This window comes from Lynx rufus, unplaced genomic scaffold (genome assembly GCF_022079265.1).
Source record: "Lynx rufus isolate CCGP_SWC_20201006 ecotype Redwood Valley unplaced genomic scaffold, mLynRuf1.p SCAF_10, whole genome shotgun sequence".
Taxonomy (NCBI): domain Eukaryota; kingdom Metazoa; phylum Chordata; class Mammalia; order Carnivora; family Felidae; genus Lynx; species Lynx rufus.
In genome coordinates this window covers 14,147,744-14,166,363 of record NW_025814824.1, presented here as the reverse complement: position 1 = coordinate 14,166,363, position 18,620 = coordinate 14,147,744, and the positions used below count along the sequence as shown (strand labels likewise).

Sequence of the window (18,620 nt, the reverse complement as noted above, 5' to 3'; positions counted from 1 at the left end):
GTGTAAATGCTCAGACCAAACCACACTCTAATCTTGCTACTGAGGGTGATAGTAGACTAGCAAATCAGATTTCTGGGAGCTTGTTAGAAATCAGAATTTCAGGCCCTACCCTACTGACTGATGCTGAATTTTAACAAGATTCCCAGGTGATTTGTGTGCACATTAAAGTCCAAGAAGCACTGCTAGAAGAAACAGTAGTACCCAGATACTTTGCATCCATGTTAGTATCACCATGAATAGAGTAAGCTGCTGATGCAAATTAAGATAGGTGTGTTGAATGGGTTTAAGTACCGATGGTGGCACCATCATTGATAAATGAGTTTCTGAAGTAACTATTTTCGGTAAACTTTGGACAAAAGTAAAAGTGCGGTCTTCTCTATATACTGGTCACATTCTTTAAAATCTTCATCTATGTTAAAGCAATACAAATATACTTTGTGTTAAGTCCTGTTTATAAATATCTGACCTTATTTCCCCCACCCCCTCCTCATCCCCTTAAATGAGTGTCAAGCAGAATATTCAAAAGTCACAAGACATGGGGCAGCATTATTATCTGTATGCACCAAGAGTGCCTGCTGTCCCTGGCAGCTGTTCAGTAGTGCCCCCATTTGTTAAACAACTAAAAAGCCCTCATTGAGGAAGATTGCCCTGAGATGTAAATCTAATGGTAGAGTGCTAGAACAAAGGGTAGGAGTAGCTTCAACATTATTGGATAACTACCAGTTTTCTTTCAAGTGTTTCTATCAGTAATGGATGAGAGGGTCTATATTCTCACCTTCCAAATAACTTTATTAGACTCCTTATGGTTTGCCATTCTGAGGAGTATATGAAGAGGTACCCCACTGCAGTTTTCATTTGCATGTCACCAGTTAGCCCTGTAGTTGAGAACACTTTCATTTATTTTTTGGCCATTTTTTTTCCATTCATGTTCCTTTTCTGTGAATTGTTTACTTGGGTTTTTTAAGTTTTATTTATTTACTTAGAGGGAGAGAGAAAATCCCCAGTAGGCTCCTACTGTCAGCACAGAGCCTGATGCGGGACTGGAACCCACGAAAGCCGTGAGATCATGACCTGAACTGAAACCGGGGGTCGGACGCTTAACCGACAGTCACCGAGGCGCCCCTGTGACTAAACATTCTTAATTCTAGTCAAATATATTATTTTTTAAAAAAGATTTATTTATTTAAGTAATCTCTACACCTGACGTTGGGCTGGAACTCAACTCAGCGACCCCATGGTCTACCAACTGAGCCAGCCAGGAGGAGCCCCCAAATATTTTCTTTTATGATTGTGCCTTTTCTCTTAAAAGGAATTATTTTCTATCCTGAGGTTATAAATATTCTAATACACCTTTTTAAAGTTTTACATCTCCATATTTAGATCTTAAATTCACATGGGACTATTTTTATATGAGGTGTTTGTGAACCTAAATTTACTCAATAAAATCACTACTCTCCATAGTGAAATTATGTCATTGCTTATGCTAATGTGTTCTGATGAAATGAGTGATAGTAGATTGTATTTAGTTTTTAATAACTTTTGTGACAAAATTAAAATTTGGGAACTCTACCATTCCAACTTTTAAAAAATTTAGGGGTGCCTCGGTGGCTCAGTCGGTTGACATCCAACTTTGGCTCAGGTCACGATCTCACAGTTCCGTGGGTTCAAGCCTTGCGTTGGGCTCTGTGCTGACAGTTCACAGCCTGGAGTCAGCTTCGGATTCTGTGTCTCCCTCTCTCTCTGCCCCTTCCCTGCTCATGCTCTGTCTGTCTGTCTGTCTGTCTCTCTCTCTCTCTCTCAAGAATAAATTAAACATTAAAATTTTTTTTTAAATAAAAAATAAAAATTTAACTGGTTTTTGAAATTCTTAAGTTTTGGGAACCACTGCTGTAGAGTATTCTAATTCCCATGTTCCATTATGTCTTACATTAAGCTTCTGAAGCATCATAGAAAGTGAGCAGGCACTCATTAAATACTGATCTTTCATCATCATTTACACCCTACACACTTCGGTTTGTTTTACATGTGTTTTCATCACTTTGTATTTGGGCTAGAATTTTTTTAATGGTTATTTATGACCCTAATTTTTAAACAATTTTACACTAAATTTAAATATTATTTTAATGTTAATTTGGCTCAGATATAGCTCTTAACTATTTTGTTTTCCCTAGAATTGGAAGTGAGAATGGTTACACAAGTTCTTGGATACAGTGAAAGGTGAAAAGTGGTAAAGGGAAATTAGGTCAGTGTCTGTTGTGTATTAGTTTCTATTACAGATTTTGGGGGTACATCTGTAAACAAGCAAAGATCCCTAGCTTCCTAGGGCTTGCCACCTAGCAGAGGACCATAGGGAATATACAAAATTTTTTAAATATCTAATATTTAGAAAGTGATAAGTACTTCTAAAGAAAAAGTAGTGAAAGGTAAGGAGAAATCAAAAGGAGGCAGTTTGACACATTAAATAAGGTGGTTAGGGTAAGCTTCACTGAGAAGGGGAGCGAGAGCAGAAATGTGCAGCCAGGGCAATAGCCATGCAGATACTAGCAAAATCTTGGAAGAATGGACAGAATATAGTCTTTAGGTTAAACATGTATCCCTGGTTCTGCCACTTAATAAGTTATGTGAACTTGGACAAATTAACTGAAGCCTTGATTCCCTCCTGTATCAAAGGATGATAACCTGAGAAAAGTATTATTAAGATGAGAGAAGATAACAAGTGAAAACACCTACCTCTTGCCCCCACCTGGTTCTCATATGGCACTCTGTACTCTAGTTTCATAGCATTTATCACCATGTAATTATCTGTCTCACCAGCTGATAAATTTTATCCCACCTATTCTGAAATACAAATGGGAAGAACAAGTCGGTGTCATAATATATTTTATTAACATACATTCATTTGTAAACTACCTGTAACCCTTTTTATATGTGAAAATCCTCTCAGCTTGGTTGAGAAAGTGTTTTGTATTTATATTGTCTTTGTGCTAGAGCTTCAAATTGTGTTACAGGCATTAGCTCATTGATCACCACGTACCGTCTTTGTGATGGAGGCAGTGGGTATGTATCCTCTTGCACTTGGAAAGAATTGAAGCTGCTAAATGGTATAAAGTGACACAGAAATTCAAGGAGAATCTGGATGAAATCTGATTGCATTTGGTTACATTTTCCCTGTGCTCCTTTTTTTTTCTTTCTACAACATTGCTAAAACTGTATAAAAGCAAAAATATGTAGCTTATGTTACATTGTTAAACCATGGCCTTTGGAAAATCATTAGGACACAAACAATATTCTAGCTATGACTTTATTTTCAGTTTTCTTCCATGAAGCTTCTCGTAGTATCTAAGGATGCGTTATTAGAATTGGCACCTGGGTGGCTCGGTAGGTTAGGCATCCAACTCTTGATTTCAGCTCGGATCATGATCTCACTGTTTGTGGGATCAAGTCCTGCTTAGGGCTCCGTGCTGGCAGTGCAGAGCCTACTTGGGGATTCTCTGTCCTCTCTCTGTCCCTCTGCCCTGCTTGTGCTTTCACTCTCTCAAAATAAATAACGACAACAAAAAGAACTGGCAATAGAGGTCTTTACTCTTAAAAATACATACTGCTAAAGAAATTCAAACATTATGGTTGTCTTAGATTATTAAACATTTATTTTTAAGAGGTAGTCACATTAAAAGAATAGGATTAGGGTAATAAGTATATGCTTAGTATAGGTCAGGGTGAGGAAGAAAGGGGGTTAAAAATAACCTCATGTACTTGGTGTAGTAAGCAAGTATATGTTCTCATCTCAACAAACCCAGAGTGAAACAAGAATGCCTCTAGGAACAAAAATAGAAGACATTATCATTTTATCACTTGCACTAAACTTGTTATGCTTCTGAATTTAGATTGTTCTTAAATGTGTTTTTAAGTTAATGGAAATAATTCCTCTAATAAACCTTTCCCAAAAATACTGTCCACTGACTGTGACCTAGATACTTTGTTTAATTTTTTACTCTGTAGCTTAGCCATCTCCAACCCCAAAGGTATATATTCTCTGCATATCAGTTATTTGGTAACTGGTTTGGGCAAGCTTATAGCGGAAATGAAATGTACTACAAGTTACATTTTGTTCAGAGCTTTTTACCAGACTTGAATGTTGCTTTTTATTAATAAAGATTTAGGGCAGTAAAGTTATTAAGAGTGAGAATAACTTTTTAAAATTATACATTAAGGACATTCAGGTATAATTCTCTAGGGTAATGGTTTTCAATTTTTTTGTTAGAATACATAAGAAAGACATTTTGCTTCATGACTTGATACATGCATATGCACACTCAGAAAGTTTCACCGAAGAGAATCTATCTGTCAGCATGAACATTGTTCAAGGGAGATTTTTTCCCCCTAGGGAAAGGAGTAAAACTTAAACAGGGGCTTTAAAACAGTAAAAGTTGTTTCATTTATTTGTAGGGGAAGTGATTGAGTTGGCGGGGTGGGGGGTGGAATCAGCCAACAGAAAAGAAACAGTATCACAAAGGCATAGAGGGAAGAAAGAACAGGTCTGTCATTAAGGAATAGTATGATGTTCAGTAGAACGGATGAATAGGGAAATGCTCAGAAATAAGGCTAGAGACTGGGAAACAGAGGATGAGGAAATGCTATATGATATACTAAAGAATTTATTCAAAAGGGCTTGTAGGGCCCATTGAAAGATGTTAAACAAAAAAGTGACATCACCTGGCATCAGTATAGAGTGTGGATTAGAGGGATAGGAGATAGATTTTAGTGAGTGATTTTCTAATGTTAAATAAAAAGTGATTGAGCAAAGGGGCACCTAGGTGGCTCAGTCTGTTGGCGTCTGACATCAGCTCAGGTCATGATCTCACCCTTTGTGAGTTCGAGCCGCACATCAGGCTCTGTGCTGACAGCTCAGAACCTGGAGCTTGCTTCGGATTCTGTGTCTCCCTCTCTGTCCCTCCCCGCCTCCCTCTCTCTCTCTCTCTCTCTGTCTCTGTCTCTCTCTCTCTCTCTCTCTCTCTCTCTCTCTCCTCTCCCAGTAAATAAACATTAAAAAAATTTTTTTAAAGTGATTGAGCGAAGATGTGGCTGAGGGAGTGGAGAGAGATACATAGGAGATGATGGGCCTTGATTGAACGAGAGGAATGAAGAAAGGGAAAGGGAGGAGAGGGCTATACAGATGGAAATATTCAGGGTCTGTAGCTTAGGGGAGACGTCTGTGCTAAAGATTTAAGTTTTTAGATTTAGGCCTTGTTACTGTGTAAGAAGTAGTTAAAGCCACGGGTATGATTGAGATAAAAAGACTGGAAGACAGGGGCGCCTGGGTGGCTCAGTTGAGTGTCCGACTTCAGCTCAGGTCATGATCTTGTGGTTTGTGAGTTCAAGCCCTGCATCGGGCTCTGTGCTGACAGCTCAGAGCCTGGAGTCCACTTCTGATTCTGTGTCTCCCTCTCTCTCTGCCCCTCCCAGGCTCACACTCACTCTCTCTCTGCCTGTCAAAAATAAATTAAAAAAAAAAAAAAAAAAAAAGACTGGGAGACAAAAGACCAAAATACTAGTTAAACCCATGGGTTCGGGTGAATTAAACTTAAGGTAACTAAGGTGTGGGTTGATTGCATTTATGTCTAATTCTAAAGCTTAGTACTAAAACTTTTTTTTTTAGGGTCAAATTTCCCCAAAAAGGAAAGAACAAGAAGAGGCTACCAATTTAAGTTTTGAAATTACTTCAAAAATTTTTTTTGACATTAGTGCCTGTTACAATTTTTTACATAAGTTTTCTTTTTCACGACAATGTGTATTTTAACAAAAATAAAAAAGGACATAATGTCCAAATGTAAGGGAAACCTTTAAAATCATTAAGCCCACTACTCTTGTCCTTAGTTTTTCTCATTTCGCCAAAGAATGATAACTTCATCATAGACCAGTACCAGTCCTCAAACAACCCTTCCTGAAAGACTTCTGAGATGACAATTTTATACACAAAAATATAGTACATTGTTACTGTTGTATAACAAACTTCAATTGTTATAGCCAAACACTTAGGTTAAAAAAGAAAAACTAAATATTGTATTTTTCCCTTGTTAGAAACTCTTTCATATTTTGTTTCGCAGTAAAGTGATTTGTCATTACCACATTTCTAAGAAATTAACAAAATTTTAAACTGAAGCAACTCAAATACACAGCATTAATTCATGAACTATTTCCTTTTGTTAACTTACTAGATACTTCTGGGTTTTGTTTATTATGACTTATTTTTAAAATTGCCAAAAGTCATTGTAAATCCAAATGTTTTTATTATTCTTTTTAAGATTTTATTTTTATGTAATCTGTACACCCAACATGGGATGGGGCTTGAACTTTCAACCCTGAGATCAAGAGTTGAATGTTACACGGACCAGGCCAGCCAGGTGTCCCCAACTGTTTTTAGAAATAGGGCATCAAATTGCTCTAACATACCACCACTTACTCTCTTACCTTGTCCCGGTTTGGGAATATTCTCCTGTATGCATAAACTTATTTGCTTACAGAAATGTAGCTATTGCCTAGTCAGCTGTAACAGCATATCTTTAACGAACACATTTTTGGGGGTTCCTACCAAAGTGAAGAACAGAGCTAAGTAGGCTCCATGTTCTTTAAATCTGAAGTTCTGCTTCTGCCTTTAATAATACTGGAAAGCAATTAGAGTAATACAGAAAAAAATCAAGGTTCAGAGGCTTATAGCCGCCATTCTTGCCAGCATTCTCCTCCCCTAGGTCCTGAAGGGTATGGACATGGTTAGCAAGACATTTGCTGATATTCCCTGATGTTGATGCTAAAAAAGGAAAAGGGAAGGACTCGGCTTCTTACCGTCTGGGTATCCTGGTCACTGGATAGTCTACTTTCAAATTTGAGTGAGGGTAGTCTCTGCCACCTGAGGCCTTCAGCAGCTGTCAGTTGACTACCCTAAGTAGATGCAAGGCAAGTCGCCTTTAAAGATAAACTTGCTGTTTTTATGGGTGTGTTAGGGCATTGATTGGTACCTTAGCACTTAAAGACAATATGCTGCACCTGGGGGCTACAGGCACACATCATTTATTTTAAATGCCTGAACAATTTAAAAATGAATACTTCAGTGTCCAACTCTTGAGTACAGTTCACATCATGATCTCACAGTTCACTTCATGGAATCGTGCCCCACATTGGGCTCTGTGCTGACTGCAAAACCTGCTTGGGATTCTCTGTCTTCTCTCTCTCTCTGCCTCTCTCTCTCTCTCTCTCTCTCTCAATAAATAAATGGTTTTAAAAAAATGAATGCTTCGGGGCGCCTGGGTGGCGCAGTCGGTTAAGCGTCCGACTTCAGCCAGGTCACGATCTCACGGTCTGTGAGTTCGAGCCCCGCGTCAGGCTCTGGGCTGATGGCTCGGAGCCTGGAGCCTGTTTCCCATTCTGTGTCTCCCTGTCTCTCTGCCCCTCCCCCGTTCATGCTCTGTCTCTGTCTGTCCCAAAAATAAATAAAAACGTTGAAAAAAAAATTAAAAAAAAAATGAATGCTTCAAGATGTAAATCCTTCTTGTTAGCACACATTTTATATCAAAAGAAACCCTCAAACGTAACAGAATGTTGTTCCATTTTTGCCAAAAGGAAACTTAAATTATCTCTTCAAAATAATTCATGAGTACTAGCCTCGTTACAGTGGCCTCCCATATTAATCAATTGGGAAGCATTTCAACTTTTTTTCTTTTTGGCCAGCCATCAAATAATCCTTTAGATAAAGTATTTCCCAACATTTTCAAAAGACACTCATGATATAACTTGATATATAAAAATATTACAGTTTTATAATCAGGAAATTGATTTGCTGTGTTGCATTTAATGGGAATTGGCCAGATAAAACATCTTTAGCTGGCAAATTAGTAATTTGTATGTGCAGTAATTGTCCTCAACTTAATGGTCTGTTTATTTAACTGCCTCTCTTAAGGATTTTAAATATATCAAAAGGTGTTTTAATGCATAGAGTGCAGTGTAAATAGAAATACAGTTTGCTAACCATCATGATTTCCAGAAAGATTCAAGCCATAAGTTACATTAGTGTTGTGAATCCTGGTTCAAAACAACAAAATAAAGTCTATTTTGATTATATTTAGCATGAACTCAGTTTATATTCTATCAGGTCTTTAGGTATAACTGTAAGTTCTTATTTTCTTTACTCTTTTTCATTTAGATTGTTATTGATCAGGTACTTCCTATGTAGTGCTAGAGAAAACACATGGTCACTGACCTCATAGTAAAGACCATAGGCATTTATCGAGTAAGCCCACAGGTGAATACACGACAGGGATCACAATTTTCAACTGAAATGGAAAAGAACTGGGTGCTATGAAAAGGAATAACCTAACTTACATTTGGGGTTGACAAGATCTCTCTGAAAAGGGGGCATTTGAGATTGGAATAATGAGAAATCAGGTAGAGAGTGTGCAAATCCTGAAGCGGAAACAACTTTCATGCTTTTAAAGAAATGGAAGGTGAGGAGAGCATCCACAACCCTAAGTGATGAAAGCGGTATCAAAATAAATTTGGAAAAGCTAACAAAGGCCTGATCCCGTAAGGTCTTTAAGAACCTGTGCAGGGTCGTCTGGGTGGCTCAGTCGGTTGAGCGTCCGACTTTTCGGCTCAAGTCATGATCTCATGGTTCGTGAGTTCAAGCTCGGGGCCTGGAGCCTGCTTCGGATTCTGTGTCTGTCTGTCTGTCTGTCTCTCTCTCTCTCTCTCTCTCTCTGCTCCTCCCCTGCTCACACTCTGTCTCTCTCTCAAAAATAAATAAAGATTAAAAATAAATAGACATTAAAAAATTAAAAAAAAAAAAGAATCTGTGGAGAAGTAAGATTTTCTTGGAAGTACTGAAGGAAGCCATAGAAGAGTTCCTAAGCAGGTTATCACCTTGTAGGCTGTATAGAAAAGAAATTGTAGATTTGGAGAACATATGGGAGAAATTCACACTTACTCTCAAGTACTTTCCATTTGTTTGTTTACTCACACATTTTGAATTCCTTCTGTTGTCTTATTCTACATAACCCTGGTCAGTCCTTTCATTTGCGAAAGCTGGGAACTGTAGTAAAGCATAGAAAAGTAACTTAATCAAGAGAATTGTGTGTCTTATCCACAGTTAAGGATAATAGAAATTGAATGACTTCTCCATTGAACTCTCTTTTTTGTATTTTTACTTTAAGCTATGGAGGCCAGTGTAAACTTCTTGCTATTTGATGCTGTTTTGACTTGTATTTAGTAATGCTCCATAGGTTTCCTTTTTTTGGAAAGTCATATTTAGAGACTATTTTTGTATTCTTGGTATTATTAATAGAATGTACAATCAGATTTCTCTTTCTGTGGGGGCAGTGAGAGGAAGAGAACTGTATTTAGTTGTATAAAGAAAGATATGTGAACATAGGACATGATGCCAAAAAAAATCCAGGCAGATTACAAAGGAAAAGCTTCCTTTTCCTTTGGGATTCAATATAATAAAATATTCTTGGGGCGCCTGGGTGACTCACTCAGTTAAGCATCTGACTTGGGTCCTATCTTGCGGTTCGTGAGTTCAAGCCCCTCATCAGACTGTCTGCTGTCAGCGAGGAGCCGACTTCAAATCCTCTGTTCCCCCTTCCCCTCTGCCCCTTCCCTGTTCATGCTCGCTCACTCTGTTTCTCTAAATAAATAAATAAGTAAATAAATAAATAGAGATTTAATAAAATAAAATATTCTTGCTGGAAAGCTCCAGCTCTCTCATTAAAATTGACACACTTAAGGATATAAGAATTCATTTTAAATAAAATTATAACTACAACCTGATTGGTATGTAACCCAATTAATGAAGGATGAATGGACTACCCATCTTTAATGCTTGCTTTCTCTTTCATCCTAACAAGTATTTACGCCAGAGGTACACTACACATGTAGATCACCAAAAAACTAGCTATCGGATACTTCTCAAATCAGATATCAAAGATTTGCTCCAGCGGTTTTTTTGCAAGCCTCTGTTCCTCTTCTGTAGTTGCATTACTTGGCATTAAGCATCAGAAATGTTATTCTCTGTCAGCTTTGGCTAAGACTTTGTAGATGTCGTGTAGAAATTGTCTCTAAAAGGAAACAAGTCTGGAATATTCACTTGTTTCTTTGCTACTTGCCTCTTTAAAAAAAATACAAGATGAAATTTTTATTAACAGAAACATCCAGTAAATCAAGATTATCTTTATTTTGCAGAGTAGATATATGTACTACTAATGTGAAGAAACATTACTTTTAAATGTAGTCAAGTGTTGGGGCACCTGGGTGGCTCAGTCGGATGAGTGTCCGACTTCAGCTCAGGGCATGATCTCACAGTTTGTGGGTTCGAGCTCTGCTGTGAGCTTTGTGCTGACAGCTCAGAACCTGGAGCCTGCTTCACATTCTGTGTGTGTGTGTGTGTGTGTCTCAAATAAACATTAAAAAAATTTTTAAATGTACTCAAGTGTTGATATTTAACTGAAGGATGTGGTTTATACATTTTGCAATATGATAACCATTTGTTGATTTTCTACCTTCCTAATAGTATGTTTCACATGCCTCCATGTAGTAGGTTGAAATATGTGCCTTTTTGAGGCTTCTTTTTGAAAATCTTAAATTTGAAATCTTAAAATTTAAATAAATTCTTGGGGTGCCTGGGTGGCTCAGTCAGTTAAGCATCTGACTTTGGCTCAGGTCATGACCTCACGGTTCGTGATTTTTGAGCCCCACATTGGGCTCTCTGCTGTCAGTACAGAACTTTGGATCTTCTGTCTCTCTCCTCTCTGTCCCTTCCCCGCTCACACTCTCTCTAGTTCAAAAATAAACATTATAAAAAAAAAAGTAATTCTTCAGCAGTACCATAGTTACCAAGTCACTGTGCTCCGCTTAAGTCATTGGTATGTAGGCTTTTATGCAGTTGCCTAAATGACTGTATCATTCTGTCTAATGCATGTGTAAAGAACTACAGTCGTTTCTATACATTGTTGAACAGAGATTTGTTTCTAAATTTTAAGTTTTTAAAATGTTTTCATTTATCTAATTCTTCCCTTTTCCAGTTTTTTCCCCCTCCTTTCTACTATGCACCCTTTGCTTTAGTTCTTTCTTATGATCATACTCTTACCTGTATTATTCTCTCACCCCGGAGAGTTTTTTCTCTGCTTTTGGAAATCACATCCTAGTCTCAGTTCTAACTTCACAAAGTTTCTCCTAATTATTGATATCTACGTTTGATTTCTGAAGCTTAAAATCTACCCCATGTTCTATAAGTACTTAATTTTTTATAAGATGAAAAGAGCGTTGATTTATTAATAATAAATTATACGTATTATTCATTATAATACATTTAATATATTGACTACCAATTTACAAAAGAACACATGAATTTAGGATAAAAAGAGACTTGAATGAACATGAAACTAGTTGCCATATGTTTTCAACTGAAGAAAAAACCTCAGAGCCATTAAATGATTTACCAAAAGTCTGAAAGAATTTAAATTGACTCTCAATTGATCAGGTGTGCTGTTGTTTTCTTTAATTAGGCATGTAAACTTTTTTTTTGAAGTAATTATTCTAGTTCTTGTTATGTACTCCTTAAGAAAACGTACACAAAAGGTAAAATTTTCATGTTTGAAGAAACATTGACAAAATGTTGATTTGTTGAGATAGGAAAGGTATTAAGCACAAGTGAGGGTGACAAGTGGTGATTACACATTTTCTAGGAGTAGTGGTGTTTCTTCAAATCTGTACTTACTGATGAGTATAGCTAAGGAAACGCAGCTGGCAGGAAGAGGAAAAAAGTGGTGGAGATGGCCAGACTGTTGGTAGACCGACTGAAGGCCATATTAGTGAGGACTGACCGACTTGTTACAGTCTGTGTAAAGAGAGGCAATGATGTTGTTCAGGAATACTACTCTTGACCTCATAAGTGCCATAATCCCTCCCTGTATCCCCACTAAACATAGAAATTATATAGATGGAGAAGGACTGATTGACTAATAGGAGGAATATACTTATATGCTGCTTATCATGCAGTTCTGTTGTTCTTTTCTCCACATGGTTGATAAAAATACCTTTTTCAAAATGAGTATTTGGAGGGACAGTTGAAATTCTACTCTCATCCACTCTGTGGATCAAAACCACCATGTCATTTGGTTTGGTTTTGCTTATTTGCTGAAACAGATTTATATCTGCTCTACTGCTTTATTAAATAAGTGGTAGGGTAACACTGACTTAATTTAAATAACTGAAGTTTCACTCCTTCACCAAATAAACATTTTTAAGAGGTTATCTCAGAACTGGCCTAGTGAAAGAGCCTATTCTTTTGAGAATTAATGTTTAATACATAAATGCTGATTTGGACCACTTCCATTTTCAGTCTGTCAATAATAGAGAAGAATGTCATCAAAACAAGGCATTAGAAATTCCTTTCCTTTCAAAAAGGAGTCTTTGGGGGGCCGCCTGGGTGGCTCAGTTGGTTGAGTGAGTGGTGGAGCATCCGACTTGGGCTCAGGTCATGATCTTGTGGTTCGTGAGTTCCAGTCCCGTGGACAGTTCCAGCCTGTTCTGGCAACTCAGAACCTGGGGTCTGCCTCAGAATCTGTGTCTCTCTTTGCCCCTCCCCTGCTCACACTCTGTCTCTCTCTCCCTCCATGTCTCCCCCCCCCCATCTCTCCCAAAAACTGAATAAAAACATTAAAAAATGTTTTTTCTTAAAAAAAGGAGTTTTTGGACAAAATGTTAAAGTAGAAGATAAAAGCTAAAGAAACTAAGGGAAAAGGTAACTGTCAGAGAAAAAAAGATAAGACCCTAGGTACATTTAATAAGAGGAAAGTCCAAGAGTCCAAAAAACCTTTTGGAATGAATAAATTATTACTTTGGTCCCATTATATTCAGACACTTACTCCATTAGTCGTTCTTAGCTACTTTATACTTACATTCAAGATTAAGAGGCCTGGATCCTAGAATGTAATTTAAGTGCCATTGAATTCAAGCCTTTGATGTTAGAGATAAGGAGGCTGAGATCCAGGGAAAAGTGACTTCCTTAATGTCTCAGAGCTAGTTAGTGTGAGAGTAGGGAATAGAATCCAGCCTTTCTCATTCATAGACCAGGGTTCTTTATACTATACCACAGACCAGTTATGGAAAAAAAAAAATTTTAAAGGCGGGAGGATGAAACCTGATACGTAGTTAAATTGACAGTAGTCATTGTGTATACTTTTATATGTTCTTCTGATTTTTAAAATAAATGATAGTTGACATTTCTTCCTCACTGTAAGGAGAAGCTCATGATTTTTTCCAGCCCTTGACATTGTTAGAAGTTTTATGTCTTAGGAAGTAGTTTCTTTGCTAGATGATTTCATATCCTATATAACAAGGTTACAAGAAGTTAATAATATGGATCTGTTAAAGCCCTCTAAGCCAACTGTTATTAATTTTATAACTTATTGGAGCTCCTCTTTATAGGGAGAAAGAGAGCTGTAACTTTTCTTGGATTAATCTTTAGGTAAGAAGGGTAAATCAATCTATTAGCATTAATTGGCATTTAAAATTATTTCTAGTTATAAATTTATGTGTCTTCCATAAAAATTTTCTTATTCCCTACTTTGTGGAGTCTACAAGTAGATATCCCAAGCCTTATTTTATTCTAAGAAGTTTTCCATATAACAGCCCCAAAGCTTCTGGAAGTGTGTGTGTGTGTGTGTGTGTGTGTGTGTGTGTGTGTGTGTGTGTGTGTGTATGTATGTATATACACACACACACACACAATATTCCTAACCCAAAAAGAACCCTTTATGTATCAACATGAAAATGTATACATAGACTTGATGAATTTTCTCTTTTCTAGTTTTCTTTTTAATCATGACATTTGCCTTTTTTTTCTTTAACAGGCTTTAATTATCTTCTTTCTTGTTTAAGACTATGTGGTAAACACAACTGGAGCCTGTGCCCTCTGCACAGAGACTCTGGTGTGTGTCTTTACAAGATGGTCAGTGAATTCCTGATAGGGAGACTTGATGAACATTCTCTTTCCAGAGGTCAGGGAGGGGAGACAGGTGTAGGTCTTGGGAATCAAAAGTGGCCTTGGTGAAGTTCCCCGGGGGGGCAGGGCAGACCCTGGCTGGCGTGTAGCAGGCGTGTCAGTACTGTCATCGTCCGTATCTTCTTGGGCTCAGGGACGGAGACAGTGCCAGTGCCCCTGGGGCTGAGGATGAGACCGACCAGCACAGAGCGACAGCGGCTGCTCACCCTGCATGGGACAGTGTGGGGCCTGATGATCTTGTTCCCCGAGTCACCTCGCCACACAGGTCACTGGAAAGCTTGGCGGAGATTATGGCCTCACGGATAGCAGTGGCTACCTCCCTGGAGCACTTCACACCCAGTTAAGTCCACAATGGACATGTCCATTGTCCTCTCCGATGACAACAAATACCTAGAACCTGGTCCACAACCTGCTTTTGTGCCAACATAGTCTTCAAAACCTTATCCTTGAGGGATGCCCCCAGGAAAAAGTCAGTAATCTCATATTCCTTGGTGGGCAGGGAGAAGAGATAGATCTCCTCCAGGAAGTGATCTTCATGTCTTTGACCAGGCGGCACAGCTTGGTCATGGGGATCCACTCCTTTTCCTCGGCCTTGACTCTGTGAGCTCTGTGGTCTTGGTGGCTTTGACTCCCACCACGACCCTGACCCCTGGATGCTGCTGTAAAAGCCACCAGAAGCTACCGCTCTGGCCTCCCATCACAGGACCCTTCCACAGCACTGGTGTCTTCCACCATTTGGTGTTTTCTCTTTTCTCAGGGAAGCACATTTGCCTTTTAAAAGGTGGGGATAGGGGGTGTCTGGGTGGCTCAGTCCATTAAAGCCTCTGACTTCTGCTGAGGTCATACTCAGTGTTCACGAGTTAGAGCCCAAGCCTTATGTTGGGCTCTGCTGACAGCTCAGAACCTGGAGCCTGCTTCAGATTCTGTCTCCCTCTCTCTCTGCCCCTCCCCGGCTCACACTCTCTCAATAAATAAATAAAGAAACAAACACACAAACATTTAAATAAAAGGTGGGGAGAAAGTGATAGTCCTTTGTCCTCAGGAAGGAGTTTGTGTATGTCTTTTAGGAGAAGAGAAATGTGTATATCCCTGTTTCTTCAGTTGATATTAGCATGATAATTTTAGTACCTTTTTACAGATCTTCTGTGAAAAGCTGGCAGCCTTACTCTAAAACTCTGGCATCTCGTTATATTCACAGACCAGAATTCTAATCCTCTCCCCTCCCCAGTTATCTGTAAATCTACCTCCAATAAGGGCTCAAGGTATTTTTTTAGAAGTGTAATATCTTGACCAAGTCCTCTGGAACCTCCACTGGGAAGGTGAAAGAACTAGGGGTATTCCTTAATGGCCAGGTGAAGGCATATCCCCAGACCAAGAATAAGAAGTCTGCTACCCGAATTGTAATTTAGTTTGTGTGCAGTGCCAAAAGAGAAAAAAGAAATTGAAGTCAGGAGTACAAAGTAGAAATTCCTGCCTAGAACTGAGACTATTAATCATATGAGAAGTAAAGTTTGGGACAGAATGAGTATTTACAGAATCAAGGTATAGGTAGGTTAACATCCAGGTTGGTTTCTTTTGTGACGGAAAAGCCTCCGTGCAACTTTGGAGATCTCCGTCACATACATGCAAAAGGGATGAGTTTTTATAGCTTTTCAGATACCTCTATAAAAAGTAAGATGCCATAGTCATTCTAGATTGGGTGCATGGTAAGACTTGAGGATAAAATGAATATGTAACAGAAATCTTAACTGAAGAACTTCCAGACTTTTGAGAAGATTGTTTTCAGGGCACTCTGTTATTAAATGTTTTGGATGCTTCTTCTACAAACTTTGCATACAGTTTTGGCAGTTCTAGAACCACAGATGTTCTTTTTCTTTTTTTAATGTTTATTTTTGAGAGACAGACAGACAGAGCATGAGCAGGGGAGGGGCAGAGAGAGGGAGACACAGAATCTGAAGCAGACTCCAGGCTCTGAGCTGTTAGCACAGAGCCTGACGTGGGGCTCAAACTCAAAAACTGTGAGATGATGACCTAAGCCAAAGTCAGATGGTTAATTAATCAACAGAGCCACACAGGAGGCCCTCTTTTTTTTTTTTTTAATGTTTATTTATTTTGAGAGAGAGAGCTAGTGGGGGAGGGACAGAGAGTGGGAGAGATAGAGAATCCCAAGCAGGCTCTGCTCTGTCATCACAGAGCCTGAAGTGGGGCTTGAACTCATGACCTGAGCCAAAATCAATAGTTGGATGCTTAGCTGACTGAGCAACTGAGGCATCCCCGGATATTCTTAATAGTGGTGCTAGCTCAGGTGATTTTTCAGGTTTGACCCCAAGCTGATAACCTACTGATTTCAACTTTGCATGGGATTGATTATAAAGAGTACCTAGCTCAGAACCATCCACATAAGGGTTTGTCCAACGTCAAGTCTGAGAGCAGTATATCACTGTATTGCCATTTAGGGTAGAGGATGTTAATAAGAAACAATTTATTAAGCATTAGAGTATTTTTTTTTTTTTTAAATTTTTTTTAACGTTTATTTTACTTTTGAGACAAGACAGAGCATGAACGGGGGAGGTCAGAGAGAGAGGGAGACACAGAATCGGAAACAGGCTCCAGGCTCCGAGCCATCAGCCCAGAGCCCGACGCGGGGCTCGAACTCACGGACCGCGAGATCGTGACCTGGCTGAAGTCGGCCGCTTAACCGACTGCGCCACCCAGGCGCCCAAGCATTAGAGTATTGACTAGATGGCATGGTAGAGGGTAAAGGCTTGATACATTCTTCAGATTACCCAGACTTTTCAAAGAAAGGTAATGTAGCACTTTCCTACTTGACAGATCAACATTGGCTTATAGCCTTCTTTTTTGTTTTTAAGTTGTATTTATTTACTTTGAGAGAGAGACAGAGAATCCCGAGCAAGCTCTGCCTTGTCAGTGCAGAGCCCAACACGGGGCTCGAAGTCATGAACCATGAGATCATGACCTGAGCCAAAACCAAGAGCTGGTCACTTAACCAACTGTGCCACCCAGGTGCCCCTGGCTTATAGCCTTCTTAATGCACCCCTAGTTCAGTCAAAGCTGGTCTAAGAGGGCAGAACAAGCAGCAGTGAGAACGGTTCCTGAAATGTCACTTAAAGTTGGCAGAGCTGAAATTTTCCACACTGCTCTTCTGCAAAAAGCAGGAAAATCTTGAGTAAGATGCAAAAAATAGTTAATTCAGCCCTGAGAGACAATATGCCCATTTGACCAGGACATAGGCCTTAGGCATGTAATTAGGTCTAGTCAGTCCTTGAAGGGTTATAGTATCTTGGCTTCCATATCTAAGAACACCTTCCTGATGGCAACCACTGAAACTCAAATTGTTGTTGACATGGTGGGGGAGACAGAGGATAGGACTTCTAAGCAATGTGTAATCATGGGGTTGGTGATTTGTACTTGGCCCCACAACTGACAGAGAGTAAAGGAGCAACATAAACACATGCTGCTCCTCAAAGCCCCTGTCAGACGTCTAGGTCAAAGTTCCTGTGTAACATCCTTGTGCATTTATCCACCTACTTTCCCTTGATAATGGTACTTCATTGGATAGGGATGACTTTTGGTCTCACTGTGAATGTGTCCATTGGGTTAGTACAAGGTCTACCAAGCTTTCCATTGCTCAGGAGTCTACCATATCCATGCCTCCTAATAATTCCAAGAGACGTTCTTCTCAGGGAGATGAAAATTCTGAAATGAAACATAAAAAAAGAGGGATGGATTTGGATCCAGCCACCCTAGGTTTTTTTCCTGTTTAGAACTGAGACATTTTAGGTGGCCTACCTTTGTTAAAATGGTCTCTCACCCTGAAGCACAAGCAGAATTGTCATCAGGCTTCCTGCCAGTAAACTCAGTTATCATATACGTTGCCTTCAGATCTTTTTCAGTTGCAAGCCACCCAGGGTCCCCAGTGGACCCAGTGGCTCTCAGACTGGGGATTAGTCTGCCCTCTCACGAGGTACACTGGGCAGCCAGTTTGCCTCCCTTTACAGTGAGTGCCTTCTGCACATTATCTTTAGCCCCTTCTACCCAAGTAGAAGCTTGGATTTAGTGTAGGGGTTGGGTGGATGATTTATGTGCTTGTAAGCACGGAGCTAAGAGTGATTTGAAAGTGAAATAAAGCACATAACCAAGTCTTAAAAATTGAAGGGAGAATTCAGGCATAAGGAAACTGGACAGAAACTCAAACTTCAGATAGAAGGTAACAGAATAAAACTCAGAAATATCAGACTAGAGAAAGAGGGCTCAGAAAGAAAGTAAAATATAGGGGCGCCTGGGTGGCTCAGTCGGTTAAGCATCCGACTTCCCTCAGGTCATGATCTCATGGTTTGTGGGTTTGAGCCCCGCATCAGGGGGGCTGTGCTGATAGCTGTCTGTGCTGACAGCTCAGAGCCTGGAACCTGCTTCGGATTCTGTGTCTCCCTCTCTCTGCCTCCCCCATTCACACTGTGTGTGTGTCTCTCTCTTTCAAAAATAAACATTAAAGAAAAAAAAGTAAAATGTAATACAACGTGTATTACAAACATGTAATACAAAATGTATT

General features: G+C 39.2%; 1 protein-coding gene and 1 pseudogene across 2 annotated transcripts in view; one reads left to right on the top strand and one right to left on the bottom strand.

Annotated features, from left to right (window-relative positions):
• Positions 1-18,620, top strand: part of ABHD17B (abhydrolase domain containing 17B, depalmitoylase) — a 53,403-nt gene that overhangs the window by 4,194 nt on the left and 30,589 nt on the right. The window lies entirely within an intron of this gene.
• Positions 13,927-17,938, bottom strand: LOC124524046 (40S ribosomal protein S2-like; annotated as a pseudogene).